The sequence below is a fragment of the Ascidiella aspersa genome, chromosome 4, assembly GCF_963924565.1.
Source record: "Ascidiella aspersa chromosome 4, kaAscAspe10.2, whole genome shotgun sequence".
Taxonomy (NCBI): Eukaryota; Metazoa; Chordata; class Ascidiacea; order Phlebobranchia; family Ascidiidae; genus Ascidiella; species Ascidiella aspersa.
Window position 1 is genome coordinate 24839133 of NC_139450.1, and position 9674 is coordinate 24848806.

The 9674-nt window shown below is 38.6% G+C and overlaps 23 non-coding genes and 27 pseudogenes across 23 annotated transcripts; all 50 read right to left on the reverse strand.

The window, feature by feature from the left end:
• Positions 1 to 133: 133 nt before the first annotated feature.
• On the reverse strand, positions 134 to 252 carry LOC146156334 (5S ribosomal RNA; annotated as a pseudogene).
• A 63-nt stretch (positions 253 to 315) lies between these two features.
• Positions 316 to 434, reverse strand: LOC146156335 (5S ribosomal RNA). Its single transcript, XR_014496090.1, has one exon. It is a non-coding gene; the product is annotated as a 5S ribosomal RNA (ribosomal RNA).
• A 64-nt stretch (positions 435 to 498) lies between these two features.
• LOC146156336 (5S ribosomal RNA) lies at positions 499 to 617 on the reverse strand. The gene has a single exon (XR_014495335.1). It is a non-coding gene; the product is annotated as a 5S ribosomal RNA (ribosomal RNA).
• A 64-nt stretch (positions 618 to 681) lies between these two features.
• Positions 682 to 800, reverse strand: LOC146156337 (5S ribosomal RNA; annotated as a pseudogene).
• A 63-nt stretch (positions 801 to 863) lies between these two features.
• On the reverse strand, positions 864 to 982 carry LOC146156338 (5S ribosomal RNA). Its single transcript, XR_014498170.1, has one exon. It is a non-coding gene; the product is annotated as a 5S ribosomal RNA (ribosomal RNA).
• A 74-nt stretch (positions 983 to 1056) lies between these two features.
• Positions 1057 to 1175, reverse strand: LOC146156339 (5S ribosomal RNA; annotated as a pseudogene).
• Positions 1176 to 1249: 74 nt separating this feature from the next.
• On the reverse strand, positions 1250 to 1368 carry LOC146156340 (5S ribosomal RNA; annotated as a pseudogene).
• A 64-nt stretch (positions 1369 to 1432) lies between these two features.
• Positions 1433 to 1551, reverse strand: LOC146156341 (5S ribosomal RNA). Its single transcript, XR_014495336.1, has one exon. It is a non-coding gene; the product is annotated as a 5S ribosomal RNA (ribosomal RNA).
• Positions 1552 to 1625: 74 nt separating this feature from the next.
• LOC146156342 (5S ribosomal RNA) lies at positions 1626 to 1744 on the reverse strand (annotated as a pseudogene).
• A 64-nt stretch (positions 1745 to 1808) lies between these two features.
• Positions 1809 to 1927, reverse strand: LOC146156343 (5S ribosomal RNA). The gene has a single exon (XR_014495654.1). It is a non-coding gene; the product is annotated as a 5S ribosomal RNA (ribosomal RNA).
• A 65-nt stretch (positions 1928 to 1992) lies between these two features.
• On the reverse strand, positions 1993 to 2111 carry LOC146156344 (5S ribosomal RNA; annotated as a pseudogene).
• Positions 2112 to 2185: 74 nt separating this feature from the next.
• LOC146156345 (5S ribosomal RNA) lies at positions 2186 to 2304 on the reverse strand (annotated as a pseudogene).
• A 75-nt stretch (positions 2305 to 2379) lies between these two features.
• On the reverse strand, positions 2380 to 2497 carry LOC146156346 (5S ribosomal RNA; annotated as a pseudogene).
• A 65-nt stretch (positions 2498 to 2562) lies between these two features.
• Positions 2563 to 2681, reverse strand: LOC146156347 (5S ribosomal RNA). Its single transcript, XR_014495892.1, has one exon. It is a non-coding gene; the product is annotated as a 5S ribosomal RNA (ribosomal RNA).
• A 63-nt stretch (positions 2682 to 2744) lies between these two features.
• On the reverse strand, positions 2745 to 2863 carry LOC146156348 (5S ribosomal RNA). The gene has a single exon (XR_014495338.1). It is a non-coding gene; the product is annotated as a 5S ribosomal RNA (ribosomal RNA).
• A 166-nt stretch (positions 2864 to 3029) lies between these two features.
• Positions 3030 to 3148, reverse strand: LOC146156349 (5S ribosomal RNA; annotated as a pseudogene).
• Positions 3149 to 3211: 63 nt separating this feature from the next.
• On the reverse strand, positions 3212 to 3330 carry LOC146156350 (5S ribosomal RNA). The gene has a single exon (XR_014498065.1). It is a non-coding gene; the product is annotated as a 5S ribosomal RNA (ribosomal RNA).
• Positions 3331 to 3394: 64 nt separating this feature from the next.
• Positions 3395 to 3513, reverse strand: LOC146156351 (5S ribosomal RNA). Its single transcript, XR_014495339.1, has one exon. It is a non-coding gene; the product is annotated as a 5S ribosomal RNA (ribosomal RNA).
• A 64-nt stretch (positions 3514 to 3577) lies between these two features.
• Positions 3578 to 3696, reverse strand: LOC146156352 (5S ribosomal RNA; annotated as a pseudogene).
• Positions 3697 to 3759: 63 nt separating this feature from the next.
• Positions 3760 to 3878, reverse strand: LOC146156353 (5S ribosomal RNA). Its single transcript, XR_014498171.1, has one exon. It is a non-coding gene; the product is annotated as a 5S ribosomal RNA (ribosomal RNA).
• A 74-nt stretch (positions 3879 to 3952) lies between these two features.
• Positions 3953 to 4071, reverse strand: LOC146156354 (5S ribosomal RNA; annotated as a pseudogene).
• A 63-nt stretch (positions 4072 to 4134) lies between these two features.
• LOC146156355 (5S ribosomal RNA) lies at positions 4135 to 4253 on the reverse strand. The gene has a single exon (XR_014498172.1). It is a non-coding gene; the product is annotated as a 5S ribosomal RNA (ribosomal RNA).
• A 74-nt stretch (positions 4254 to 4327) lies between these two features.
• On the reverse strand, positions 4328 to 4446 carry LOC146156356 (5S ribosomal RNA; annotated as a pseudogene).
• Positions 4447 to 4520: 74 nt separating this feature from the next.
• LOC146156357 (5S ribosomal RNA) lies at positions 4521 to 4639 on the reverse strand (annotated as a pseudogene).
• Positions 4640 to 4703: 64 nt separating this feature from the next.
• Positions 4704 to 4822, reverse strand: LOC146156358 (5S ribosomal RNA). The gene has a single exon (XR_014495340.1). It is a non-coding gene; the product is annotated as a 5S ribosomal RNA (ribosomal RNA).
• A 74-nt stretch (positions 4823 to 4896) lies between these two features.
• On the reverse strand, positions 4897 to 5015 carry LOC146156359 (5S ribosomal RNA; annotated as a pseudogene).
• A 64-nt stretch (positions 5016 to 5079) lies between these two features.
• On the reverse strand, positions 5080 to 5198 carry LOC146156360 (5S ribosomal RNA). The gene has a single exon (XR_014495655.1). It is a non-coding gene; the product is annotated as a 5S ribosomal RNA (ribosomal RNA).
• Positions 5199 to 5263: 65 nt separating this feature from the next.
• Positions 5264 to 5382, reverse strand: LOC146156361 (5S ribosomal RNA; annotated as a pseudogene).
• A 74-nt stretch (positions 5383 to 5456) lies between these two features.
• LOC146156362 (5S ribosomal RNA) lies at positions 5457 to 5575 on the reverse strand (annotated as a pseudogene).
• Positions 5576 to 5650: 75 nt separating this feature from the next.
• Positions 5651 to 5768, reverse strand: LOC146156363 (5S ribosomal RNA; annotated as a pseudogene).
• Positions 5769 to 5833: 65 nt separating this feature from the next.
• LOC146156364 (5S ribosomal RNA) lies at positions 5834 to 5952 on the reverse strand. Its single transcript, XR_014495903.1, has one exon. It is a non-coding gene; the product is annotated as a 5S ribosomal RNA (ribosomal RNA).
• A 63-nt stretch (positions 5953 to 6015) lies between these two features.
• LOC146156365 (5S ribosomal RNA) lies at positions 6016 to 6134 on the reverse strand. Its single transcript, XR_014495341.1, has one exon. It is a non-coding gene; the product is annotated as a 5S ribosomal RNA (ribosomal RNA).
• Positions 6135 to 6300: 166 nt separating this feature from the next.
• LOC146156366 (5S ribosomal RNA) lies at positions 6301 to 6419 on the reverse strand (annotated as a pseudogene).
• Positions 6420 to 6482: 63 nt separating this feature from the next.
• LOC146156367 (5S ribosomal RNA) lies at positions 6483 to 6601 on the reverse strand. Its single transcript, XR_014498066.1, has one exon. It is a non-coding gene; the product is annotated as a 5S ribosomal RNA (ribosomal RNA).
• Positions 6602 to 6665: 64 nt separating this feature from the next.
• LOC146156368 (5S ribosomal RNA) lies at positions 6666 to 6784 on the reverse strand. The gene has a single exon (XR_014495342.1). It is a non-coding gene; the product is annotated as a 5S ribosomal RNA (ribosomal RNA).
• A 64-nt stretch (positions 6785 to 6848) lies between these two features.
• On the reverse strand, positions 6849 to 6967 carry LOC146156369 (5S ribosomal RNA; annotated as a pseudogene).
• Positions 6968 to 7030: 63 nt separating this feature from the next.
• LOC146156370 (5S ribosomal RNA) lies at positions 7031 to 7149 on the reverse strand. The gene has a single exon (XR_014498174.1). It is a non-coding gene; the product is annotated as a 5S ribosomal RNA (ribosomal RNA).
• Positions 7150 to 7223: 74 nt separating this feature from the next.
• Positions 7224 to 7341, reverse strand: LOC146156371 (5S ribosomal RNA; annotated as a pseudogene).
• A 64-nt stretch (positions 7342 to 7405) lies between these two features.
• LOC146156372 (5S ribosomal RNA) lies at positions 7406 to 7524 on the reverse strand. The gene has a single exon (XR_014495343.1). It is a non-coding gene; the product is annotated as a 5S ribosomal RNA (ribosomal RNA).
• A 64-nt stretch (positions 7525 to 7588) lies between these two features.
• Positions 7589 to 7707, reverse strand: LOC146156373 (5S ribosomal RNA; annotated as a pseudogene).
• A 65-nt stretch (positions 7708 to 7772) lies between these two features.
• On the reverse strand, positions 7773 to 7891 carry LOC146156374 (5S ribosomal RNA). Its single transcript, XR_014495344.1, has one exon. It is a non-coding gene; the product is annotated as a 5S ribosomal RNA (ribosomal RNA).
• Positions 7892 to 7965: 74 nt separating this feature from the next.
• Positions 7966 to 8093, reverse strand: LOC146156375 (5S ribosomal RNA; annotated as a pseudogene).
• A 65-nt stretch (positions 8094 to 8158) lies between these two features.
• On the reverse strand, positions 8159 to 8277 carry LOC146156376 (5S ribosomal RNA). Its single transcript, XR_014496091.1, has one exon. It is a non-coding gene; the product is annotated as a 5S ribosomal RNA (ribosomal RNA).
• A 173-nt stretch (positions 8278 to 8450) lies between these two features.
• LOC146156377 (5S ribosomal RNA) lies at positions 8451 to 8569 on the reverse strand (annotated as a pseudogene).
• A 64-nt stretch (positions 8570 to 8633) lies between these two features.
• LOC146156378 (5S ribosomal RNA) lies at positions 8634 to 8762 on the reverse strand (annotated as a pseudogene).
• A 64-nt stretch (positions 8763 to 8826) lies between these two features.
• Positions 8827 to 8935, reverse strand: LOC146156379 (5S ribosomal RNA; annotated as a pseudogene).
• A 65-nt stretch (positions 8936 to 9000) lies between these two features.
• Positions 9001 to 9119, reverse strand: LOC146156380 (5S ribosomal RNA). Its single transcript, XR_014496939.1, has one exon. It is a non-coding gene; the product is annotated as a 5S ribosomal RNA (ribosomal RNA).
• A 65-nt stretch (positions 9120 to 9184) lies between these two features.
• LOC146156381 (5S ribosomal RNA) lies at positions 9185 to 9303 on the reverse strand. The gene has a single exon (XR_014496869.1). It is a non-coding gene; the product is annotated as a 5S ribosomal RNA (ribosomal RNA).
• A 64-nt stretch (positions 9304 to 9367) lies between these two features.
• Positions 9368 to 9496, reverse strand: LOC146156382 (5S ribosomal RNA; annotated as a pseudogene).
• Positions 9497 to 9560: 64 nt separating this feature from the next.
• LOC146156383 (5S ribosomal RNA) lies at positions 9561 to 9669 on the reverse strand (annotated as a pseudogene).
• Between the last annotated feature and the right edge of the window lie 5 nt (positions 9670 to 9674).

Genomic DNA, 9674 nt, shown 5'->3' on the forward strand with positions numbered 1-9674 from the left:
AAAAATGTAAAAACTTAAATAAATCATATTGTGCCTACGACAATTGGTATTCCTAGGTATGGTCGTAGCCAGTATTGGTCAACATTTTATGTCTATTCTATTTTAAAAATAAAAACTTAAATAAATCATATTTTGCCTACGACAATTGGTATTCCTAGGCGGTCACCCATCCAAGTACTAACCAATCCCGACGTTGCTTAACTTCCGACATCGGAGGAGATCGGGTGCATTCAACCTGGTATGGTCGTAAGCAGTATTTCTCAACATTTTATGTCTATTCTATTTTAAAAATAAAAACTTAAATAAATCATATTTTGCCTACGACAATTGGTATTCCTAGGCGGTCACCCATCCAAGTACTAACCAATCCCGACGTTGCTTAACTTCCGAGATCGGAGGAGATCGGGTGCATTCAACCTGGTATGGTCGTAGACAGTATTGGTCAACATTTATGGTCTAATCTATTTAAAAATGTAAAAACTTAAATAAATCTTATTTTGCCTACGACAATTGGTATTCCTAGGCGGTCACCCATCCAAGTACTAACCAATCCCGACGTTGCTTAACTTCCGAGATCGGACGAGATCGGGTGCATTCAACCTGGTATGGTCGTAGACAGTAATCGTCAACATTTATGGTCTAATCTATTTAAAAATGTAAAAACTTAAATAAATCATATTGTGCCGACGACAATTGGTATTCCTAGGCGGTCACCCATCCAAGTACTAACCAATCCCGACGTTGCTTAACTTCAGAGATCGGACGAGATCGTGTGCATTCAACCTGGTATGGTCGTGGACAGTATTGGTCAACATTTATGGTCTAATCTGTTTAAAAATGTAAAACTTAAATAAATCATATTATCCCTACGACAATTGGTATTCCTAGGCGGTCACCCATCCAAGTACTAACCAATCCCGACGTTGCTTAACTTCCGAGATCGGACGAGATCGGGTGCATTCAACCTGGTTTGGTCGTAGACAGTATTGGTCAAAATTTTTTGGTCTAAAATCTTTAAAAATGTTAACATTTAAATATATTTTAAAAATCATATTTTGCCTATGACAATTGGTATTGCTAGGCGGTAACCCATCCAAGTACTAACCAATCCCGACGTTGCTTAACTTCCGAGATCGGACGAGATCGGGTGCATTCAACCTGGTATGGTCGTAGACAGTATTGGACAACATTTTATGATCTAAAATCTTCAAAAATGTTAACATTTAAATATATTTTATAAATCATATTTTGCCTATGACAATTGGAATTCCTATGCGGTCACCCATCCAAGTACTAACCAATCCCGACGTTGCTTAACTTCCGAGATTGGACGAGATCGGGTGCATTCAACCTGGTATGGTCATAAGCAGTATTTCTCAACATTTTACGTCTAATCTATTTAAAAAAGTAAAAACTTAAATAAATCATATTTTGCCTACGACAATTGGTATTCCTAGGCGGTCACCCATCCAAGTACTAACCAATCCCGACGTTGCTTAACTTCCGAGATCGGACGAGATCGGGTGCATTCAACCTGGTATGGTCGTAGACAGTATTGGTCAACATTTTTTGGTCTAAAATCTTTAAAAATGTTAACATTTATATATATATTAAAAATCATATTTTGCCTATGACAATTGGTATTCCTAGGCGGTCACCCATCCAAGTACCAACCAATCCCGACGTTGCTTAACTTCCGAGATCGGACGAGATCGGGTGCATTCAACCTGGTATGGTCGTAGTCAGTATTGGTCAACATTTATGTTCTAATCTATTTAAAAATGTAAAAACTTAAATAAATCATATTGTGCCTACGACAATTGGTATTCCTAGGCGGTCACCCATCCAAGTACTAACCAATCCCGATGTTGCTTAACTTCCGAGATCGGACGAGATCGGGTGCATTCAACCTGGTATGGTCGTAGTCAGTATTGCTCACCATTTTTGGGTCTAATCTATAAAAAAATGTAAAAACTTAAATAAATCATATTTTGCCTACGACAATTGGTATTCCTAGGCGGTCACCCATCCAAGTACTCACCAATCCCGACGTTGATAAACTTCCGAGATCGGACGATATCGGGTGCATTCAACGTGGTATGGTCGTAGACAGTATTGGTCAACATTTTTTGGTCTAAAATCTTTGAAAATGTTGAAATTTAAATAAATTTTAAAAATCATATTTTTCCTATGACAATTGGTATTCCTAGGCGGTCACCCATCCAAGTACCAACCAATCCCGACGTTGCTTATCTTCCAAGATCGGACGAGATCAGGTGCATTCAACCTGGTATGGTCGTAGACAGTATTGGTCAACATTTTTTGGTCAAAAATCTTTAAAAATGTTAACATTTAAATATATATTAAAAAATCATATTTTGCCTATGACAATTGGTATTCCTAGGCGGTCACCCATCCAAGTACCAACCAATCCCGACGTTGCTTAACTTCCGAGATCGGACGAGATCGGGTGCATTCAACCTGGTATGATCGAGTCAGTATTGCACAACATTTTTTGGTCTAATCTATAAAAGAATGTAAAAACTTAAATAAATCATATTTTGCCTACGACAATTGGTATTCCTAGGCGGTCACCCATCCAAGTACTCACCAATCCCGAAGTTGCTTAACTTCCGAGATCGGACGAGATCGGGTGCATTCAACCTGGTATGGTCGTAAGCAGTATTTCTCAACATTTTATGTCTATTCTATTTTAAAAATAAAAACTTAAATAAATCATATTTTGCCTACGACAATTGGTATTCCTAGGCGGTCACCCATCCAAGTACTAACCAATCCCGACGTTGCTTAACTTCCGAGATCGGACGAGATCGGGTGCATTCAACCTGGTATGGTCGTAGACAGTATTGGTCAACATTTATGGTCAAATCAATTTAAAAATGTAAAAACTTAAATAAATCATATTGTGCCTACGACAATTGGTATTCCTAGGTATGGTCGTGGCCAGTATTGGTCAACATTTTATGTCTATTCTATTTTAAAAATAAAAACTTAAATAAATCATATTTTGCCTACGACAATTGGTATTCCTAGGCGGTCACCCATCCAAGTACTAACCAATCCCGACGTTGCTTAACTTCCGACATCGGAGGAGATCGGGTGCATTCAACCTGGTATGGTCGTAAGCAGTATTTCTCAACATTTTATGTCTATTCTATTTTAAAAATAAAAACTTAAATAAATCATATTTTGCCTGCGACAATTGGTATTCCTAGGCGGTCACCCATCCAAGTACTAACCAATCCCGACGTTGCTTAACTTCCGAGATCGGAGGAGATCGGGTGCATTCAACCTGGTATGGTCGTAGACAGTATTGGTCAACATTTATGGTCTAATCTATTTAAAAATGTAAAAACTTAAATAAATCTTATTTTGCCTACGACAATTGGTATTCCTAGGCGGTCACCCATCCAAGTACTAACCAATCCCGACGTTGCTTAACTTCCGAGATCGGACGAGATCGGGTGCATTCAACCTGGTATGGTCGTAGACAGTAATCGTCAACATTTATGGTCTAATCTATTTAAAAATGTAAAAACTTAAATAAATCATATTGTGCCGACGACAATTGGTATTCCTAGGCGGTCACCCATCCAAGTACTAACCAATCCCGACGTTGCTTAACTTCCGAGATCGGACGAGATCGTGTGCATTCAACCTGGTATGGTCGTAGACAGAATTGGTCAACATTTATGGTCTAATCTGTTTAAAAATGTAAAACTTAAATAAATCATATTGTCCCTACGACAATTGGTATTCCTAGGCGGTCACCCATCCAAGTACTAACCAATCCCGACGTTGCTTAACTTCCGAGATCGGACGAGATCGGGTGCATTCAACCTGGTTTGGTCGTAGACAGTATTGGTCAAAATTTTTTGGTCTAAAATCTTTAAAAATGTTAACATTTAAATATATTTTAAAAATCATATTTTGCCTATGACAATTGGTATTGCTAGGCGGTAACCCATCCAAGTACTAACCAATCCCGACGTTGCTTAACTTCCGAGATCGGACGAGATCGTGTGCATTCAACCTGGTATGGTCGTGGACAGTATTGGTCAACATTTATGGTCTAATCTGTTTAAAAATGTAAAACTTAAATAAATCATATTATCCCTACGACAATTGGTATTCCTAGGCGGTCACCCATCCAAGTACTAACCAATCCCGACGTTGCTTAACTTCCGAGATCGGACGAGATCGGGTGCATTCAACCTGGTTTGGTCGTAGACAGTATTGGTCAAAATTTTTTGGTCTAAAATCTTTAAAAATGTTAACATTTAAATATATTTTAAAAATCATATTTTGCCTATGACAATTGGTATTGCTAGGCGGTAACCCATCCAAGTACTAACCAATCCCGACGTTGCTTAACTTCCGAGATCGGACGAGATCGGGTGCATTCAACCTGGTATGGTCGTAGACAGTATTGGACAACATTTTATGATCTAAAATCTTCAAAAATGTTAACATTTAAATATATTTTATAAATCATATTTTGCCTATGACAATTGGAATTCCTATGCGGTCACCCATCCAAGTACTAACCAATCCCGACGTTGCTTAACTTCCGAGATTGGACGAGATCGGGTGCATTCAACCTGGTATGGTCATAAGCAGTATTTCTCAACATTTTACGTCTAATCTATTTAAAAAAGTAAAAACTTAAATAAATCATATTTTGCCTACGACAATTGGTATTCCTAGGCGGTCACCCATCCAAGTACTAACCAATCCCGACGTTGCTTAACTTCCGAGATCGGACGAGATCGGGTGCATTCAACCTGGTATGGTCGTAGACAGTATTGGTCAACATTTTTTGGTCTAAAATCTTTAAAAATGTTAACATTTATATATATATTAAAAATCATATTTTGCCTATGACAATTGGTATTCCTAGGCGGTCACCCATCCAAGTACCAACCAATCCCGACGTTGCTTAACTTCCGAGATCGGACGAGATCGGGTGCATTCAACCTGGTATGGTCGTAGTCAGTATTGGTCAACATTTATGTTCTAATCTATTTAAAAATGTAAAAACTTAAATAAATCATATTGTGCCTACGACAATTGGTATTCCTAGGCGGTCACCCATCCAAGTACTAACCAATCCCGATGTTGCTTAACTTCCGAGATCGGACGAGATCGGGTGCATTCAACCTGGTATGGTCGTAGTCAGTATTGCTCACCATTTTTGGGTCTAATCTATAAAAAAATGTAAAAACTTAAATAAATCATATTTTGCCTACGACAATTGGTATTCCTAGGCGGTCACCCATCCAAGTACTCACCAATCCCGACGTTGATAAACTTCCGAGATCGGACGATATCGGGTGCATTCAACGTGGTATGGTCGTAGACAGTATTGGTCAACATTTTTTGGTCTAAAATCTTTGAAAATGTTGAAATTTAAATAAATTTTAAAAATCATATTTTTCCTATGACAATTGGTATTCCTAGGCGGTCACCCATCCAAGTACCAACCAATCCCGACGTTGCTTATCTTCCAAGATCGGACGAGATCAGGTGCATTCAACCTGGTATGGTCGTAGACAGTATTGGTCAACATTTTTTGGTCAAAAATCTTTAAAAATGTTAACATTTAAATATATATTAAAAAATCATATTTTGCCTATGACAATTGGTATTCCTAGGCGGTCACCCATCCAAGTACCAACCAATCCCGACGTTGCTTAACTTCCGAGATCGGACGAGATCGGGTGCATTCAACCTGGTATGATCGAGTCAGTATTGCACAACATTTTTTGGTCTAATCTATAAAAGAATGTAAAAACTTAAATAAATCATATTTTGCCTACGACAATTGGTATTCCTAGGCGGTCACCCATCCAAGTACTCACCAATCCCGAAGTTGCTTAACTTCCGAGATCGGACGAGATCGGGTGCATTCAACCTGGTATGGTCGTAAGCAGTATTTCTCAACATTTTATGTCTATTCTATTTTAAAAATAAAAACTTAAATAAATCATATTTTGCCTACGACAATTGGTATTCCTAGGCGGTCACCCATCCAAGTACTAACCAATCCCGACGTTGCTTAACTTCCGAGATCGGACGAGATCGGGTGCATTCAACCTGGTATGGTCGTAGACAGTATTGGTCAACATTTATGGTCAAATCAATTTAAAAATGTAAAAACTTAAATAAATCATATTGTGCCTACGACAATTGGTATTCCTAGGTATGGTCGTGGCCAGTATTGGTCAACATTTTATGTCTATTCTATTTTAAAAATAAAAACTTAAATAAATCATATTTTGCCTACGACAATTGGTATTCCTAGGCGGTCACCCATCCAAGTACTAACCAATCCCGACGTTGCTTAACTTCCGACATCGGAGGAGATCGGGTGCATTCAACCTGGTATGGTCGTAAGCAGTATTTCTCAACATTTTATGTCTATTCTATTTTAAAAATAAAAACTTAAATAAATCATATTTTGCCTGCGACAATTGGTATTCCTAGGCGGTCACCCATCCAAGTACTAACCAATCCCGACGTTGCTTAACTTCCGAGATCGGAGGAGATCGGGTGCATTCAACCTGGTATGGTCGTAGACAGTATTGGTCAACATTTATGGTCTAATCTATTTAAAAATGTAAAAACTTAAATAAATCTTATTTTGCCTACGACAATTGGTATTCCTAGGCGGTCACCCATCCAAGTACTAACCAATCCCGACGTTGCTTAACTTCCGAGATCGGACGAGATCGGGTGCATTCAACCTGGTATGGTCGTAGACAGTAATCGTCAACATTTATGGTCTAATCTATTTAAAAATGTAAAAACTTAAATAAATCATATTGTGCCGACGACAATTGGTATTCCTAGGCGGTCACCCATCCAAGTACTAACCAATCCCGACGTTGCTTAACTTCCGAGATCGGACGAGATCGTGTGCATTCAACCTGGTATGGTCGTAGACAGAATTGGTCAACATTTATGGTCTAATCTGTTTAAAAATGTAAAACTTAAATAAATCATATTGTCCCTACGACAATTGGTATTCCTAGGCGGTCACCCATCCAAGTACTAACCAATCCCGACGTTGCTTAACTTCCGAGATCGGACGAGATCGGGTGCATTCAACCTGGTTTGGTCGTAGACAGTATTGGTCAAAATTTTTTGGTCTAAAATCTTTAAAAATGTTAACATTTAAATATATTTTAAAAATCATATTTTGCCTATGACAATTGGAATTCCTATGCGGTCACCCATCAAGTACTAACCAATCCCGACGTTGCTTAACTTCCGAGATTGGACGAGATCGGGTGCATTCAACCTGGTATGGTCATAAGCAGTATTTCTCAACATTTTACGTCTAATCTATTTAAAAAAGTAAAAACTTAAATAAATCATATTTTGCCTACGACAATTGGTATTCCTAGGCGGTCACCCATCCAAGTACTAACCAATCCCGACGTTGCTTAACTTCCGAGATCGGACGAGATCGGGTGCATTCAACCTGGTATGGTCGTAGACAGTATTGGTCAACATTTATGGTCTAATCTATTTAAAAATGTAAAAACTTAAATAAATCATATTGTGCCTACGACAATTGGTATTGCTAGGCGGTCACCCATCCAAGTACTAACCAATCCCGACGTTGCTTAACTTCCGAGATCGGACGAGATCGGGTGCATTCAACCTGGTATGGTCGTAGCCTGTATTGGTCAACATTTTTTGGTCTAATCTATTTAAAAATGTAAAAACTTAAATAAATCATATTTTGCCTACGACAATTGGTATTCCTAGGCGGTCACCCATCCAAGTACTAACCAATCCCGACGTTGCTTAACTTCCGAGATCGGACGAGATCGGGTGCATTCAACCTGGTATGGTCGTAGACAGTATTGGTCAATATTTTTTGGTCTAAAATCTTCAAAAATGTTAACATTTAAATATATTTTATAAATCATATTTTGCCTATGACAATTGGAATTCCTATGCGGTCACCCATCCAAGTACTAACCAATCCCGAAGTTGCTTCACTTCCGAGATCGGAAGAGATCGGACGAGATCGGGTGCATTCAACCTGGTATGGTCGAGTCAGTATTGCACAACATTTTTTGGTCTAATCTATAAAAAAATGTAAAAACTTAAATAAATCATATTTTGCCTACGACAATTGGTATTCCTAGGCGGTCACCCATCCAAGTACTAACCAATCCCGACGTTGCTTAACTTCCGAGATCGGAGGAGATCGGGTGCATTCAACCTGGTATGGTCGTAGACAGTATTGGTCAACATTTTTTGGTCTAAAATCTTCAAAAATGTTAACATTTAAATATATTTAATAAATCATATTTTGCCTATGACAATTGGAATTCCTATGGTCATAAGCAGTGTTTCTCAACATTTTACGTCTAATCTATTTAAAAAAGTAAAAACTTAAATAAATCATATTTTGCCTACGACAATTGGTATTCCTAGGCGGTCACCCATCCAAGTGCTAACCAATCCCGACGTTGCTTAACTTCCGAGATCGGACGAGATCAGGTGCATTCAACCTGGTATGGTCGTAAGCAGTATTTCTCAACATTTTACGTCTAATCTATTTAAAAAAGTAAAAACTTAAATAAATCATATTTTGCCTACGTCAATTGGTATTCCTAGGCGGTCACCCATCCAAGTACTAACCATTCCCGACGTTGCTTAACTTCCGACATCGCACGAGATCGCACGAGATCGGGTGCATTCAACCTGGTATGGTCGTAGACAGTATTGGTCAACATTTATGGTCTAATCTATTTAAAAATGTAAAAACTTAAGTAAATCATATTGAGCCTACGACAATTGGTATTCCTAGGCGGTCACCCATCCAAGTACTAACCAATCCCGACGTTGCTTAACTTCCGAGATCGGGTGCATTCAACCTGGTATGGTCGTAGCCAGTATTGATCAACATTTTTTGGTCTAATCTATTTAAAAATGTAAAAACTTAAATAAATCATATTTTGCCTACGACAATTGGTATTCCTAGGCGGTCACCCATCCAAGTACTAATCAATCCCGACGTTGCTTAACTTCCGAGATCGGACGAGATCGGGTGCATTCAACCTGGTATGGTCGTAGCCAGTATTGGTCAACATTTTTTGGTCTAATCTATTTAAAAATGTAAAAACTTAAATAAATCATATTTTGCCTACGACAATTGGTATTCCTAGGCGGTCACCCATCCAAGTACTAACCAATCCCGACGTTGCTTAACTTCCGAGATCGGACGAGATCGGGTGCATTCAAACTGGTATGGTCGTAAGCAGTATTTCTCAACATTTTAAGTCTAATCTATTTAAAAAAGTAAAAACTTAAATAAATCATATTTTGCCTACGACAATTGGTATTCCTAGGCGGTCACCCATCCAAGTACTAACCATTCCCGACGTTGCTTAACTTCCGAGATCGCACGAGATCGCACGAGATCGGGTGCATTCAACCTGGTATGCTCGTAGACAGTATTGGTCAACATTTATGGTCTAATCTATTTAAAAATGTAAAAACTTAAGTAAATCATATTGTGCCTACGACAATTGGTATTCCTAGGCGGTCACCCATCCAAGTACTAACCAATCCCGACGTTGCTTAACTTCCGAGATCGGGTGCATTCAACCTGGTATGGTCGTAAGCAGTAT